Source organism: Cydia strobilella, chromosome 25, assembly GCF_947568885.1.
Source record: "Cydia strobilella chromosome 25, ilCydStro3.1, whole genome shotgun sequence".
In the NCBI taxonomy this organism is placed as follows: Eukaryota; Metazoa; Arthropoda; class Insecta; order Lepidoptera; family Tortricidae; genus Cydia; species Cydia strobilella.
In genome coordinates this window covers 1853618-1869520 of record NC_086065.1, presented here as the reverse complement: position 1 = coordinate 1869520, position 15903 = coordinate 1853618, and the positions used below count along the sequence as shown (strand labels likewise).

Sequence of the window (15903 nt, the reverse complement as noted above, 5' to 3'; positions counted from 1 at the left end):
GCAACAAGTATAGAGACATTGAAAACCAGTTCACTGTACCATTTTAGGATGGCGATATAGTTGACTCAATCAAAAAGTGATTTAGATACAAGGTAATATCAGCCAAGTTCATAAAGCGATAAAGTAATGAGGGCTACCGCGTTTAATTTCGCCGCTAGGGGCGCTAGTGTAGATGGAGGTCTTTCAAAATGTCAAATGCATAGGTTTGGGGGTTTCAAGCTTTTTTATCGAGAATTTTCACTCCTTATTCATAATTGTGGTGAATCTTTGTCCATCTTTGATTAATCATGGTAAACAATAGATATACAGGGTGGAAAGACACGACGATCCTTCTCACAAAGGGGGGTTAGTTTAAGCATAGAGTAACTTATACTAGAGCGGTACTGTCATAGTAAATTTTGTAACCCCAGTAAATTCACTGCCATCTGTCGACACACTTTAAAACTAAAAATAAATATTTATAAAAATACGATAAAATGTATTTAAATATGGATAAATCATTTTTTTATTTGCATTAATTATTTTTATATGATTTTGACCCATGTTCTTTCACTGGTATGCGTTAAAATTATAAATAACAAACGAAACAGTCAACGCCCTCTATACGAGTGTAGGCCAAAACTAGTGGCGCCATCTGATCGAGAATCAAATTTTCGTGATTTTCGAGGCACGTTTTTTCCTTAGACTGTATCCATCTATTACGGAGTTATATCTATCTTTGGTTTAAGTGATGGAGAATCGATTCGTTATGTCAAAGATAGATATAACTCCGTAATAGATGGATACAGTCTAAGGAAAAAACGTGCCTCGAAAATCACGAAAATTAGATTCTCGATCAGATGGCGCCACTAGTTTTGGCCTACACTCGTATAGAGGGCGTTGACTGTTTCGTTTAACATGGGTCAAAATCATATAAAAATAATTAATGCAAATAAAAAAATCATTTATCCATATTTAAATACATTTTATCGTATTTTTATAAATATTTGTTTTTAGTTTTAAAGTGTGTCGACAGATGGCAGTGAATTTACTGGGGTTACAAAATTTACTATGACAGTACCGCTCTAGTATAAGTTACTCTATGGTAATGTTTAGATTTTTGTTACGAACAATTAGTAAGAATATTAAAATTAATTAATCTTCTTCTTAGTGACAACCCTACTAATACTACGTACTATCAACCTACATGTAAGTGTAATGTGACACTGTATATTAGCTCAATAAATGATAGTGGTTTAAAAAAAGTGCCAACTAAAATATATGCAAAATTAACCAGGAGTCTTAGCACGGTACGCTTATCACTATGCCTGTCACGTTCTAACAAGTATGTGAGTGCGAAAGTGACGGACTGACACATTTAGACGTTAAAATACTTTTGTGTATTGATTTTATAAAAATAAGCATAGAAGAAGTTTGAGATCTGTTGTTCTGGACCTACATGTACAGTGGCGCCAACTGGTGAGCACAAAAACGGTAGCCCCTAATTAGAACTTTGGAGCGCCCTACTGTCACACGTGTGATGATAGACGTATAGGAGTTCCATACTGTTGCAGGCGTCCATGGGCTACGGTGACTGCTTACCATCAGGCGGGCCGTACGCTTGTATTCCACCGTCGTGGTATTAAAAAAAATACTACTGTGATACTTGGGTGCTCCACGGGTTAACTTCCTTTTATAGGGTTCCGTACCCAAAGGGTAAAAACGGAACCCATTACTAAGACTCCGCTGTCCGTCTGTCAGTCCGTCTGTCACCAGGCTGTATCTCATGAACCGTGATAGCTAGACAGTTGAAATTTTCACAGATGATGTATTTCTGTTGCCGCTACAACAACAAATACTAAAAAGTACGTAACCCTCGGTGGGCGAGTCCGACTCGCACATGTCCGGTTTTTTTACTATTTTAAAGTTCGCAATTTTCACGCCTACTCTACGTCCAAGTAAAAGTCAATCATTAATTAAAGAATTTAAAGGTATCATATACAAAATGACAGCATTATAATGGCATTATGTAAATAAGACAACAAGTTGAAACGATACATAATTAATCGTCTTTTCATGTGTCGACTAAAACAAACTTATAAACAGTTACGAAAAAATAACTATAGTTACTCAAACGCGTACTGACTTCGCAAATCTCAGCTGCAAATGTAAAATTGTAGCATCAATTTTAAAATGATACGTTACTTTCCAAAGCTCGTATCTAAATTGACGCGACTATTTAAAAATCTGTTCTTTTGCCTTGAAAATAAAATCGATATTCGGAGCACAATGCCTTAATATTAAAAATAATATTTGGAAATAATAGATTCTGCTGTCAGATATCACGCGTTGGCGCCAGCTTCATTACGATTATTAAAAAGAAGTCGTAAGTACAATAATCATAGTACTCTGTCGATACATTTTTAAATTTGGAACGTTACTGGCCGCTTTGATTGGCCGAGGTCACATTCCGAATTTGAATTTTGGCGTTACTTTGCGGACTGTCAAATTTTGAAATTAGAACGTGCGGCCTTCACCTTAATGCTTTGGTTTTAGATTTTTGGTTCATTTATTGTATGTAGGAAGTAAGTAAGTAAATATACTAGTTTGCATTCGTGATTTTGTTTGCATAATTGATATACTTATCGTATTTTTCTTGATTTCTTGACTAATTATTATGTTAGGTATAGACTGTTAACCAAGGGATGAAAGGCACTCATTTCTGCCGAGGTATTTTGGCGCTTGAACGCAATAAGAACGCCAATAGTCCGAGGCTGAAATGATGCCTTTCACCCGAGTTAAACACTACTTTTCATTTCGAATACGAGAGTAAAATGCATGTTTTTTTTAAACATGACTAAGTATAATTTTTTATAGTATATAGTCATACTTGTTATGGCCATTTTTTGCCCGGATGCTGCACTTCATGATAAAAGCAAGCCGCTTTGCACAGTGCTAGTAGGGACCAAACTGAGTGATTTGACCCGCAGCAGCGCAAGTTTCACCCCTTAGGAACAGAGATGGCGCCACTTCTTTAAAAATATTTCAAAAAATTCTACAAGCTAAACCAATGAACCGATTTAAATGTTTAATATCTCAAATGAAAGCTCATTATATACATTACTTTCAAAAAAATACTCAAAAAATATATACTGATTACTTTCGACAAAAAACGGCATCTTAAGTTTTTTTTTTTACTCGATTGATATTTTTTACTTGGTTTCTCAAAAAAAATGTATGAAACATGAATAGCTTAATGCATGTATATATAACTGAATAAATAACAAGTATTATAAAAAAAACCCGACACCGATACCTCTCATACTTCACGAAATATAAAAGTTTGAATGTGAGTGTAAATTTCTTCAAAATATATTTCAAAAAATTCTACAAGCTTAACTATTCGACCGATTTCAATGTTTAATATCTCAAATAAAAGCTCATTATATACATTACTTATAAAAAAATACTCATAAAACATATACTGAACCCTTTTGGCAAAAAACGGCATCTTAAGTTTTTTTTCTTACTCGATTGATAGTTTTTACTTGATTTCTTAAAAAAAATATTATGGAACATGAATAGTTTAATGAATATATATATAGTACTGAGTATGTAAAAGTATTACAAAAAAACCCGACACCGATACCTTTCATTCTTCACGAAATATTTAAGTTCAATTATGCACGTTCTTACAAATAAATCCTTTAAAAGAAATCTTCAACCGCAGTAAGTGCACTGATTTGAATATGAAATGTGTCATATGAAAATAAATCACCCAATTTATTTTAATAAATAAAAAATTTATAAATAAAAACTGAATAAAGTTTTTTCCTGGTGGTGAATTACAAAAAATATATAACATCTAAAATTGGGAATTATTTTTATTTAAAGTGACTACATTTGTAAACAAAAAACTTAAATGTCCTCTTCAGGTTCATATTAAATTTCATATTTATTTATTGCAACCATGGTTTTATAGGTATTACAAATTCTTGGCAGTTCCACATGGACCCCGTGGGGGCATAGCAATATTTCATGCATACTTAGGATCTAATCTTAAATCTATGTGTATAATATAATAGTAGGTCAATTTAGTAGTTTTTATACATATAAGCCGAATTGAATCAGATAATTGTCAGATAATTGTCAGTGTATTAAATACAAAAATAAACGGGCAACTAATTATTATTAGGTGATGTCAAATTATATGGTTCACCGGTAGATGTAAAACTGAAAAAGAAAAGTCGTTTTGAAGTACTCGTACCATTCCAATACTACAAAATCACTGATCATACATGAACTGGTTGCTGTAGATTACTGTTGAATTATTTACCATTAAACCTATAATTTTGTGCCAGACCTATAATTAGTGGTCAGCATGCAAAATAACCCTGGATTGAAAATTACATTAACCAACTTTTGATTTGTACAGCCACATTTGCATGATTTACACTGGGCTGTGCATGGCCAGCTGACGCGACGACACCCACAATGCATAGTTTCGCAGCCAGATTTGCAGCCACAATGGTCCAAGAGGCTTAATTGAGACCAAATCGCTGTAACTGCCGACCATTCCGGAGTCCAACTCTCTTTTTCCTCAGTCCATCCCCGAAAAGATGTACATGGTATGGAAACTTCTGGTTTCAGAGCGTTTCCCCATATATGGCCCTCTTGGTAAGCTGCTCGAAGTGCATGCTGATGTAGGTTGGCAGGTTCAAATTTCTCGGCCAAATCAGATTTGTTCCCTGAACGACGCCCTCCATTGACTGACAACGAAGGTGGACAAATTTGGTTTTCGTACTGGAAGAATTCGTTCAGATCAAGCTGCCTTTCTCTGGCCACTATAAAAAGACGGAAAAATAGGAGTATGTCAACTTTTAAGTTTTTGATTTTGTCAGTTGTCAGGTGTGTAACTACATATTTTAATTTTAGTATAAAGTTACCTGTAGATTTGTGTTATTGTTTGGCCAAACGGAACACATAAACGTAAATGAAGTTCACAAATATTTGTTTGCTTCAAAAAACAAGCTTGTGACAAGCCTGCTACCTACATCAGCTGCTCTCTATAAACATGCACTTCGAGCGGCTTACCAAGCGGGCAATATATGGGGAAACGCTATGAAACCAGAAGTTTCCATACCATGTCCATCTTCTTGAGGATGGACTGAGGAAAAAGAGAGTTGAACTCCGGAATGGTCGGCAGTTACAGCGATTTGGTCGCAATTAAGCCTCTTGGACCATTGTGGCTGCAAATCTGGCTGCGAAACTATGCGTTGTGAGTGTCGTCGCGTCAGCTTACCATGCACAGCCCAGTGTAAATCATGCAAAGGTGGCTGTACAAATCAAAAGTAAGTTAATGTAATTTTCAATCCAGAGTTATTTTGCATGCTGACCACTGATTATAGGTCTGGCACAAAATTATAGGTTTAATGGTAATCAACTAGGCACAAAAATAATTCAACAGTAAATCTACAGGCACAAAAATTATCCAACAGTAATCTACAGCAACCAGTTCATGTATGATCGGTGATTTTGTAGTATTGAAATGGTACGAGTACTTCTCAAAACGACTTTTTTTTTCAGTTCTACATCTACCGGTGAACCGGAAGAGGACATTTAAGTTTTTTGTTTACAAATGTAGTCACTTTAAATAAAAATAATTCCTAATTTTAGATTTGTTATATTTTTTTGTAATTCAGCACCAGGAAAAAACTTTATTCAGTTTTTATTTATTAATTTTTTTATTTATTAAAATAAATTGGGTGATTTCTTTTCATATGACACATTTCATATTAAAATCAGTGCACTTACTGCGGTTGAAGATTTCTTTTAAAGAATTTATTTGTAAGAACGTGCATAATTGAACTTAAATATTTCGCGAAGAATGAAAGGTATCGGTGTCGGGTTTTTTTGTAATACTTTTATATACTCAGTACTATATATATATTTATTAAACTATTCATGTTCCATAATTTTTTTTTATGAAATCAAGTAAAAACTATCAATCGAGTAAGAAAAAAAACTTAAGATGCCGTTTTTTGCCAAAAGTATTCAGTATATGTTTATTGAATATTTTTTTATAAGTAGTATATATAATGAGCTTTTATTTGAGATATTAAACATTAAAATCGGTCGAATAGTTTAGCTTGTAGAATTATTTGGAATATATCTTGAAGAAATTTACACTCACATTCAAACTTTCATATTTCGAGAAGTATGAGAGATATCGATGTCGGGTTTTTTTTATAATACTTGTTATTTATTCAGTAATATATACATGCATTAAACTATTCATATTCCATACAATTTTTTTGAGAAATCAAGTAAAAACTATCACTCGAGTAAAAAAACAAACTTAAAATTCCCGTTTTTATCAAAAGTATTGAGTGTATATTTTCTGAGTATTTTTTTAAAAGTAATGTATATAATGCGCTTTCATTTGAGATATTAAACATTTAAATCGGTTCATTGGTTTAGCTTGTAGAATTTTTTGAAATATTTTTTAAAGAAGTGGCGCCATCTCTGTTCCTAAGGGGTGAAACTGCCGCTGCTGCGGGTCAAATCGCTCAGTTTGGTCCCTACTGTCACTGTGCAGAGCGGCTTGCTTTTATCATGAAGTGCAGCATTTTGTTCATAACAAGTATGACTAATATACATATCAGAATGGAAATTGTATAACAAATCAATTTAAACACAAATTTCAATTGCTTAACGTAAAAAAATATATCATTATGTACGTATCGTGACGTATCATTTTCTGCACACCTTTTAGAACAACAATGACCCTCTTTCAGAGCAAAATTAATAAACAACATTCAGCCAGATGAGTTTGCTTTATGTAGTAGTTAGTAGTTGATTTGTCATTTATTATCCACCGTAGTAGGTAAGCATTACTTTCTTACATACCTAATTTCCTAGAAAGCGCGACCTTCTTTACGGGAAAATTCTAAGTTCGAATTTCGAACAATGATCTAGTTTTCAATGTCCGTTTCGCACGAGGGCAGACAGTGGGGCAGGACAGTAGGACAGAACAGTTTGGGAGGACAGTGGCGTTCAAATGTAGGGCGAAATAGTAGGACAGTCCGAGTGAAAAAGCGATGGAGCGTCGACGGCGACAATGGCAACATTTACGCCACTTACTAAAAATTGCTGCAAATATAGCTCTGGATGAGCTAATTGAAATTGTAGAGAGTGAAATAAATAGGAAAAAAAGCTTTGGGTCAAACGCCAATTAACCACGCCACTTGCAAAACTAGTCCTGCTCTTTGCACTGCACTGCCACAAGACAGACGAGCGAGAAAGGTGGTGGGGGAAGCAAACTGCCCCGAAAAAATAGACCGGCAAGCTATTAACTGTTCTGCCTAGGTTACTGTCAAGACAGTACTGTTCTGTCTCAGCGTGTGCGTTCAAATTGTAGCAGTACTGTGCTGCCTACTGTTCTGCCCCACTGCTCTGCCCTCGTGTGAAACGGGCAAAACTAGATATCCACTAGATATTAAACAGAAACGATAAAGGAGATATTTAAGAAAGTCCGAATGTCCTCTTGAACGATCTCTTTAAGATTAGCTTAAGATATTACTTAAACATCCAATGGATATCTAATGGATATCCCAAAACGTCAGAACAATTGGTTTCTCGAATCGACTGCAAAAGATAATTGAGAACTAAACTATAACGTATCTATCAGATCTCGTATTGTTCTCGTATCTAGTAATTATCACGTTGTTCGAATTGACCGGTCGTTGAAAATAATAATTAAAAAAACGCATACAAACATACAGCCAATTTTTAATATTATTATGGTCAGTGTAGCGATGGCATGCGCAAGGGCACCAAGCGGCCTCGCGCGCTCGAAAGCGTTATGCTACATGAAGCCAACATGAATCCTTATCCTTTTTTTATATATTTTTCAACACACTTGCTCAAAACGACGTTTTTATTCCATCGATTTTTGGCTTATAATCCTAGATATTAAACACGCGTGCTCTTTCAGTGTATTATTCCTCTCGTGCTTTTTCATTATATTATCCGACTGAGTTAAGAAGGTAACTGATTGCTAATAATATGCATGGAAAGGGAGCCTTCTTTAATTGGTCGGACTGGCGGGCACGGGCGCGCCCGACCGCCTGCGCGTTGCGCGGCCCGGCCGGCCCGGGCCGGGGCGAGGGGCGGTCGGCAGTATGACAGACTATGCAAGAGACAATACTAACTGTTTTAACTATTAAAATTTGATTGATATGAAAGTTTCGCGCGTGCATTGGTCATTACACACATCGGCTTTCTTATTGCGCGCTCGCTTACAGCTCGCGCGCACAATATCGCCTCGTGTGTAATGACCAACTTTTTTTTTTTTTTATAAATAAATAAATATTATAGCAACATTCTTACACAGATTGACTAAGTCCCACGGTAAGCCTAAGGAGGCTTGTGTTATGGGTACTCAGACAACGATATATATAATATATAAATACTTAAAAAATACATAGAAAACACCCATGACTCAGGAACAAATATCTGTGCTCATCACACAAATAAATGCCCTTACCGGGATTCGAACCCAGGACCATCGGCTTCACAGGAAGGGTCACTACCCACTAGGCCAAACCGGTCGTCAAACTTAGCACACTTGTATCATAATGTACTATTTTTTCTTGGTGTCATGCAAGATGTATACATTTTTCAGTTATTATAAAGCGTTTTTAGTAACGTCTTGTTCAATGTTTATCATCTGGCGATAATTCGTCCCACTAATTGGGTTCAGCGGGCTTAGCACGGTAGCATTTTTGTCGCCTGTCACTATGCCTGTCACGTTCTAACAAGTAGGTAGTAGTGAGTTCCTATAATTGGCTTCCTGTATCAACTATAATTTTTATGTTAATGTCACAGCTGTTGGATCTCCAAATAAAATAAATAAAAATAAAAAATAAATAAAAATAAAAGTAGGTATAGTGACAGGTGATAAAAATGCAACCATGCTGACACCACAGGATTTTAATTACATCACAGATTACGATATTTATCTACGTCTAATTCTAAATCTACAAGTAAAGCAGCTCAACTAGTTACCGACAGTTGAAAGACTACCTTGTCTTATTGTTCAAGACAATTTTTATGAGCACAATAGCGAAAATAAAGAAAATAAAAGCTTTTTCACTAGTTCTGGATTACATAGTTCAAATTACCGCTTTATAGGTCTCTCTTCACTACTTATTTAGGCTTATGTTTACTAGCTGTTGCCGCAACCAGTGGCGTAACTAAGGGTGGGGGGGGGGGGGGGGCAGAGGGGGCAAGTGCCCCGGGCGCCATCTAAGGGGGGGGGGCGCCAAAGTGGGCAGAAGGCAGCAGCAGAGAAACTTTTATCAGTCGTCAGGGGGCGCAAATTTGGTGACTATTGATGAATAGAAATTGAAATTTCATTATTTTACCTTGTTTCCGACGTTTCAGCTAGGTTGCACTAGCTGTGGTCACGGAAGACTGACGTCCCAGCAAAATGTCAATTGAGATATTGGTAAACAACACCAAACTACCCGACTACCCGACATTAGTTTGTCACGTCACGTCAGTCTTCCGTGACCACAGCTAGTGCAACCTAGCTGAAACGTCGGAAACAAGGTAAAATAATGAAATTTAATCGCATTAGACCCGGTAATGACATTAATTCGGTTTGATATTAAAGATAAAAAGATAAAAAAATGTTTTTATTGCACAGAACGAATACAATTGTAGAATACAAGTAAGTACATATCACAAGTTACTGAAAAGAGTTGGTGCATAACAGACTTGACATTCGGAGGATCCAGGAGTCCCCGCACTAGGCTAGGCCTGTATCGCGGGAGACCAGATGTACATTTTTATGTCATGTGAGTTAACTAGAATTATATTTTTACAATTAAGGACAAAAATTAGTTTCAGGTTTATATACCTGGATTAAGATAAATGCAATTTTTTGATTAAATCTATTTATACGGCATAACACCGTCCTCGGATCTATATCAATGATCTATGAATCTATAACATTCTAATGCGGATAAGCTCTCATGCGCCGTTTAGTATCGTCAATCGCGCTCTCCGCGGCGCTCCTATTTATTATTATTTAATTAATTTATTTTATTTTAAGTTATATTATTTAAAATGCTGAAAACCGCTGGCGTTGTTTTTTGTTTGGGTAAGATTTTTGTTATTCAATCAAAGTATGGTTCACTTATAATTTTTTAATTATCTATTTTTTTTTATTGGACACACGATTATCAGTTTAGTCGCTTGCAATAATATATATACTAAAAATAAAGTTAAATAAAATTACTTAAAAAAATTCTAATGTCATTAAGATTCAGTAATTATTAAGTGAATAAACTGATTGATTCATAATTAACTTATTTCACTTAATATGTGGATTTCAGATTGATAGGACCTTACCTACTTAGTCTACTTACCCGTGAATTAAAAAAAATATTTTTTTGGTAACTATTCATTCTCGCTGAACGTAAATACGGGTATCGGTAGCTATTAACAAAGAGGATATAATAAGATAGAGCGGTACTGTCATAGTAAATTTTGTAACCACTGTAAATTCACTGCCATCTATCGACATACTTTAAAACTAAAAATGAAGATTTAATAAAATACGTTAAAATGTATTTAAATATGGATAAATGTTCTTTCACTGTGTACTTTAAAAGTATAAATAACAAACGAAACCGTCAACGCCCTCTATACGAGAGTAGATCAAAACTAGTGGCGCCCTCTGATCGAGAATCAAATTTTCGTGATTTTCGAGGCACGTTTTTTCCCTAAACTGTATCCATCTATTACGGAGTTATATCTATCTTTGCTATTAATTAATGTCCTTTGTCATTATCATTGGTCTTCGTTTAATACGTAGTTGATCCGTAGCAAAGATAGATATAACTCCGTAATAGATAGATACAGTCTAAGGAAAAAACGTGCCTCGAAAATCAAGAAAATTTGATTCTCGTTCAGAGGGCGCTACTAGTTTTGGCGTACAGTCGAATAGATGGCGTTGACGATTTCGTTTGTTATTTAACAATTTTAACGCATATCAGTGAAAGAACATGGGTCAAAATCATAAAAATAATGAATGCAAATAAAAAAATCATTTATCTATATTTAAATACATTTTATCGTATTTTTATAAATCTTCATTTTTAGTTTTAAAGTGTGTCGACAGATGGCAGTGAATTTACTGGGGTTACAAAATTTACTATGACAGTACCGCTCTAGTATAAGTTACTCTATGTCCGTAGTGAACATGAGACTCTGTATAAAAAGCAGGGTGTTTTTTTAAACCCTAAACGAGACAAATGCGAGGTGAATTTATAAGTCACATTGGCACTTGGCAACCTTGGTTACCAACCCCAAAATCGAGGAATTTTTTTGGAAGTTTCATACATTTATTAGGCCCTGTAGACAACATGCCAATCGCTAACGCTACGTACCGAACGAAACGGAACTGTCACTGTCACACTAATATGGAAGAGTGATAGAGACATAAAGCGATTCGATAGCGAAGCGCAAGCGACCGTCACCTTGGCTAGGCCGCCAGGGATATAACCGCGAAAATCGAAGTTCGTCAATTGCGGGCATTTTTCTCTGTCACTCTAATTACGTCTTAATAAAAAAATAAAATAAAATTCATTTATTTCAAGCTGCAAGGCTCATAACCAGTTTTTACAAATATCATAAAATAATATTACCTATACAACAAATAAAATTCGCAATTTTCACGCCTACTCTACGTCCAAGTAAAAGTCAATCATTAATTAAAGAATTTAAAGGTATCATATACAAAATGACAGCATTATAATGGCATTATGTAAATAAGACAACAAGTTGAAACGATACATAATTAATCGTCTTTTCATGTGTCGACTAAAACAAACTTATAAACAGTTACGAAAAAATAACTATAGTTACTCAAACGCGTACTGACTTCGCAAATCTCAGCTGCAAATGTAAAATTGTAGCATCAATTTTAAAATGATACGTTACTTTCCAAAGCTCGTATCTAAATTGACGCGACTATTTAAAAATCTGTTCTTTTGCCTTGAAAATAAAATCGATATTCGGAGCACAATGCCTTAATATTAAAAATAATATTTGGAAATAATAGATTCTGCTGTCAGATATCACGCGTTGGCGCCAGCTTCATTACGATTATTAAAAAGAAGTCGTAAGTACAATAATCATAGTACTCTGTCGATACATTTTTAAATTTGGAACGTTACTGGCCGCTTTGATTGGCCGAGGTCACATTCCGAATTTGAATTTTGGCGTTACTTTGCGGACTGTCAAATTTTGAAATTAGAACGTGCGGCCTTCACCTTAATGCTTTGGTTTTAGATTTTTGGTTCATTTATTGTATGTAGGAAGTAAGTAAGTAAATATACTAGTTTGCATTCGTGATTTTGTTTGCATAATTGATATACTTATCGTATTTTTCTTGATTTCTTGACTAATTATTATGTTAGGTATAGACTGTTAACCAAGGGATGAAAGGCACTCATTTCTGCCGAGGTATTTTGGCGCTTGAACGCAATAAGAACGCCAATAGTCCGAGGCTGAAATGATGCCTTTCACCCGAGTTAAACACTACTTTTCATTTCGAATACGAGAGTAAAATGCATGTTTTTTTTAAACATGACTAAGTATAATTTTTTATAGTATATACATATCAGAATGGAAATTGTATAACAAATCAATTTAAACACAAATTTCAATTGCTTAACGTAAAAAAATATATCATTATGTACGTATCGTGACGTATCATTTTGACAACAATGACCCTCTTTCAGAGCAAAATTAATAAACAACATTCAGCCAGATGAGTTTGCTTTATGTAGTAGTTAGTAGTTGATTTGTCATTTATTATCCACCGTAGTAGGTAAGCATTACTTTCTTACATACCTAATTTCCTAGAAAGCGCGACCTTCTTTACGGGAAAATTCTAAGTTCGAATTTCGAACAATGATCTAGTTTTCAATGTCCGTTTCGCACGAGGGCAGACAGTGGGGCAGGACAGTAGGACAGAACAGTTTGGGAGGACAGTGGCGTTCAAATGTAGGGCGAAATAGTAGGACAGTCCGAGTGAAAAAGCGATGGAGCGTCGACGGCGACAATGGCAACATTTACGCCACTTACTAAAAATTGCTGCAAATATAGCTCTGGATGAGCTAATTGAAATTGTAGAGAGTGAAATAAATAGGAAAAAAAGCTTTGGGTCAAACGCCAATTAACCACGCCACTTGCAAAACTAGTCCTGCTCTTTGCACTGCACTGCCACAAGACAGACGAGCGAGAAAGGTGGTGGGGGAAGCAAACTGCCCCGAAAAAATAGACCGGCAAGCTATTAACTGTTCTGCCTAGGTTACTGTCAAGACAGTACTGTTCTGTCTCAGCGTGTGCGTTCAAATTGTAGCAGTACTGTGCTGCCTACTGTTCTGCCCCACTGCTCTGCCCTCGTGTGAAACGGGCAAAACTAGATATCCACTAGATATTAAACAGAAACGATAAAGGAGATATTTAAGAAAGTCCGAATGTCCTCTTGAACGATCTCTTTAAGATTAGCTTAAGATATTACTTAAACATCCAATGGATATCTAATGGATATCCCAAAACGTCAGAACAATTGGTTTCTCGAATCGACTGCAAAAGATAATTGAGAACTAAACTATAACGTATCTATCAGATCTCGTATTGTTCTCGTATCTAGTAATTATCACGTTGTTCGAATTGACCGGTCGTTGAAAATAATAATTAAAAAAACGCATACAAACATACAGCCAATTTTTAATATTATTATGGTCAGTGTAGCGATGGCATGCGCAAGGGCACCAAGCGGCCTCGCGCGCTCGAAAGCGTTATGCTACATGAAGCCAACATGAATCCTTATCCTTTTTTTATATATTTTTCAACACACTTGCTCAAAACGACGTTTTTATTCCATCGATTTTTGGCTTATAATCCTAGATATTAAACACGCGTGCTCTTTCAGTGTATTATTCCTCTCGTGCTTTTTCATTATATTATCCGACTGAGTTAAGAAGGTAACTGATTGCTAATAATATGCATGGAAAGGGAGCCTTCTTTAATTGGTCGGACTGGCGGGCACGGGCGCGCCCGACCGCCTGCGCGTTGCGCGGCCCGGCCGGCCCGGGCCGGGGCGAGGGGCGGTCGGCAGTATGACAGACTATGCAAGAGACAATACTAACTGTTTTAACTATTAAAATTTGATTGATATGAAAGTTTCGCGCGTGCATTGGTCATTACACACATCGGCTTTCTTATTGCGCGCTCGCTTACAGCTCGCGCGCACAATATCGCCTCGTGTGTAATGACCAACTTTTTTTTATTTTTATAAATAAATAAATATTATAGCAACATTCTTACACAGATTGACTAAGTCCCACGGTAAGCCTAAGGAGGCTTGTGTTATGGGTACTCAGACAACGATATATATAATATATAAATACTTAAAAAATACATAGAAAACACCCATGACTCAGGAACAAATATCTGTGCTCATCACACAAATAAATGCCCTTACCGGGATTCGAACCCAGGACCATCGGCTTCACAGGAAGGGTCACTACCCACTAGGCCAAACCGGTCGTCAAACTTAGCACACTTGTATCATAATGTACTATTTTTTCTTGGTGTCATGCAAGATGTATACATTTTTCAGTTATTATAAAGCGTTTTTAGTAACGTCTTGTTCAATGTTTATCATCTGGCGATAATTCGTCCCACTAATTGGGTTCAGCGGGCTTAGCACGGTAGCATTTTTGTCGCCTGTCACTATGCCTGTCACGTTCTAACAAGTAGGTAGTAGTGAGTTCCTATAATTGGCTTCCTGTATCAACTATAATTTTTATGTTAATGTCACAGCTGTTGGATCTCCAAATAAAATAAATAAAAATAAAAAATAAATAAAAATAAAAGTAGGTATAGTGACAGGTGATAAAAATGCAACCATGCTGACACCACAGGATTTTAATTACATCACAGATTACGATATTTATCTACGTCTAATTCTAAATCTACAAGTAAAGCAGCTCAACTAGTTACCGACAGTTGAAAGACTACCTTGTCTTATTGTTCAAGACAATTTTTATGAGCACAATAGCGAAAATAAAGAAAATAAAAGCTTTTTCACTAGTTCTGGATTACATAGTTCAAATTACCGCTTTATAGGTCTCTCTTCACTACTTATTTAGGCTTATGTTTACTAGCTGTTGCCGCAACCAGTGGCGTAACTAAGGGTGGGGGGGGGGGGGCAGAGGGGGCAAGTGCCCCGGGCGCCATCTAAGGGCGGGGGGCGCCAAAGTGGGCAGAAGGCAGCAGCAGAGAAACTTTTATCAGTCGTCAGGGGGCGCAAATTTGGTGACTATTGATGAATAGAAATTGAAATTTCATTATTTTACCTTGTTTCCGACGTTTCAGCTAGGTTGCACTAGCTGTGGTCACGGAAGACTGACGTCCCAGCAAAATGTCAATTGAGATATTGGTAAACAACACCAAACTACCCGACTACCCGACATTAGTTTGTCACGTCACGTCAGTCTTCCGTGACCACAGCTAGTGCAACCTAGCTGAAACGTCGGAAACAAGGTAAAATAATGAAATTTAATCGCATTAGACCCGGTAATGACATTAATTCGGTTTGATATTAAAGATAAAAAGATAAAAAAATGTTTTTATTGCACAGAACGAATACAATTGTAGAATACAAGTAAGTACATATCACAAGTTACTGAAAAGAGTTGGTGCATAACAGACTTGACATTCGGAGGATCCAGGAGTCCCCGCACTAGGCTAGGCCTGTATCGCGGGAGACCAGATGTACATTTTTATGTCATGCGAGTTAACTAGAATTATATTTTTACAATTAAGGACAAAAATTAG

At 36.0% G+C, this 15903-nt stretch overlaps 1 protein-coding gene across 1 annotated transcript in view; it reads right to left on the bottom strand.

Annotated features, from left to right (window-relative positions):
- The window catches only part of LOC134752816 (probable chitinase 2), a 483068-nt gene that overhangs the window by 440368 nt on the left and 26797 nt on the right, over positions 1 to 15903 (bottom strand). The window lies entirely within an intron of this gene.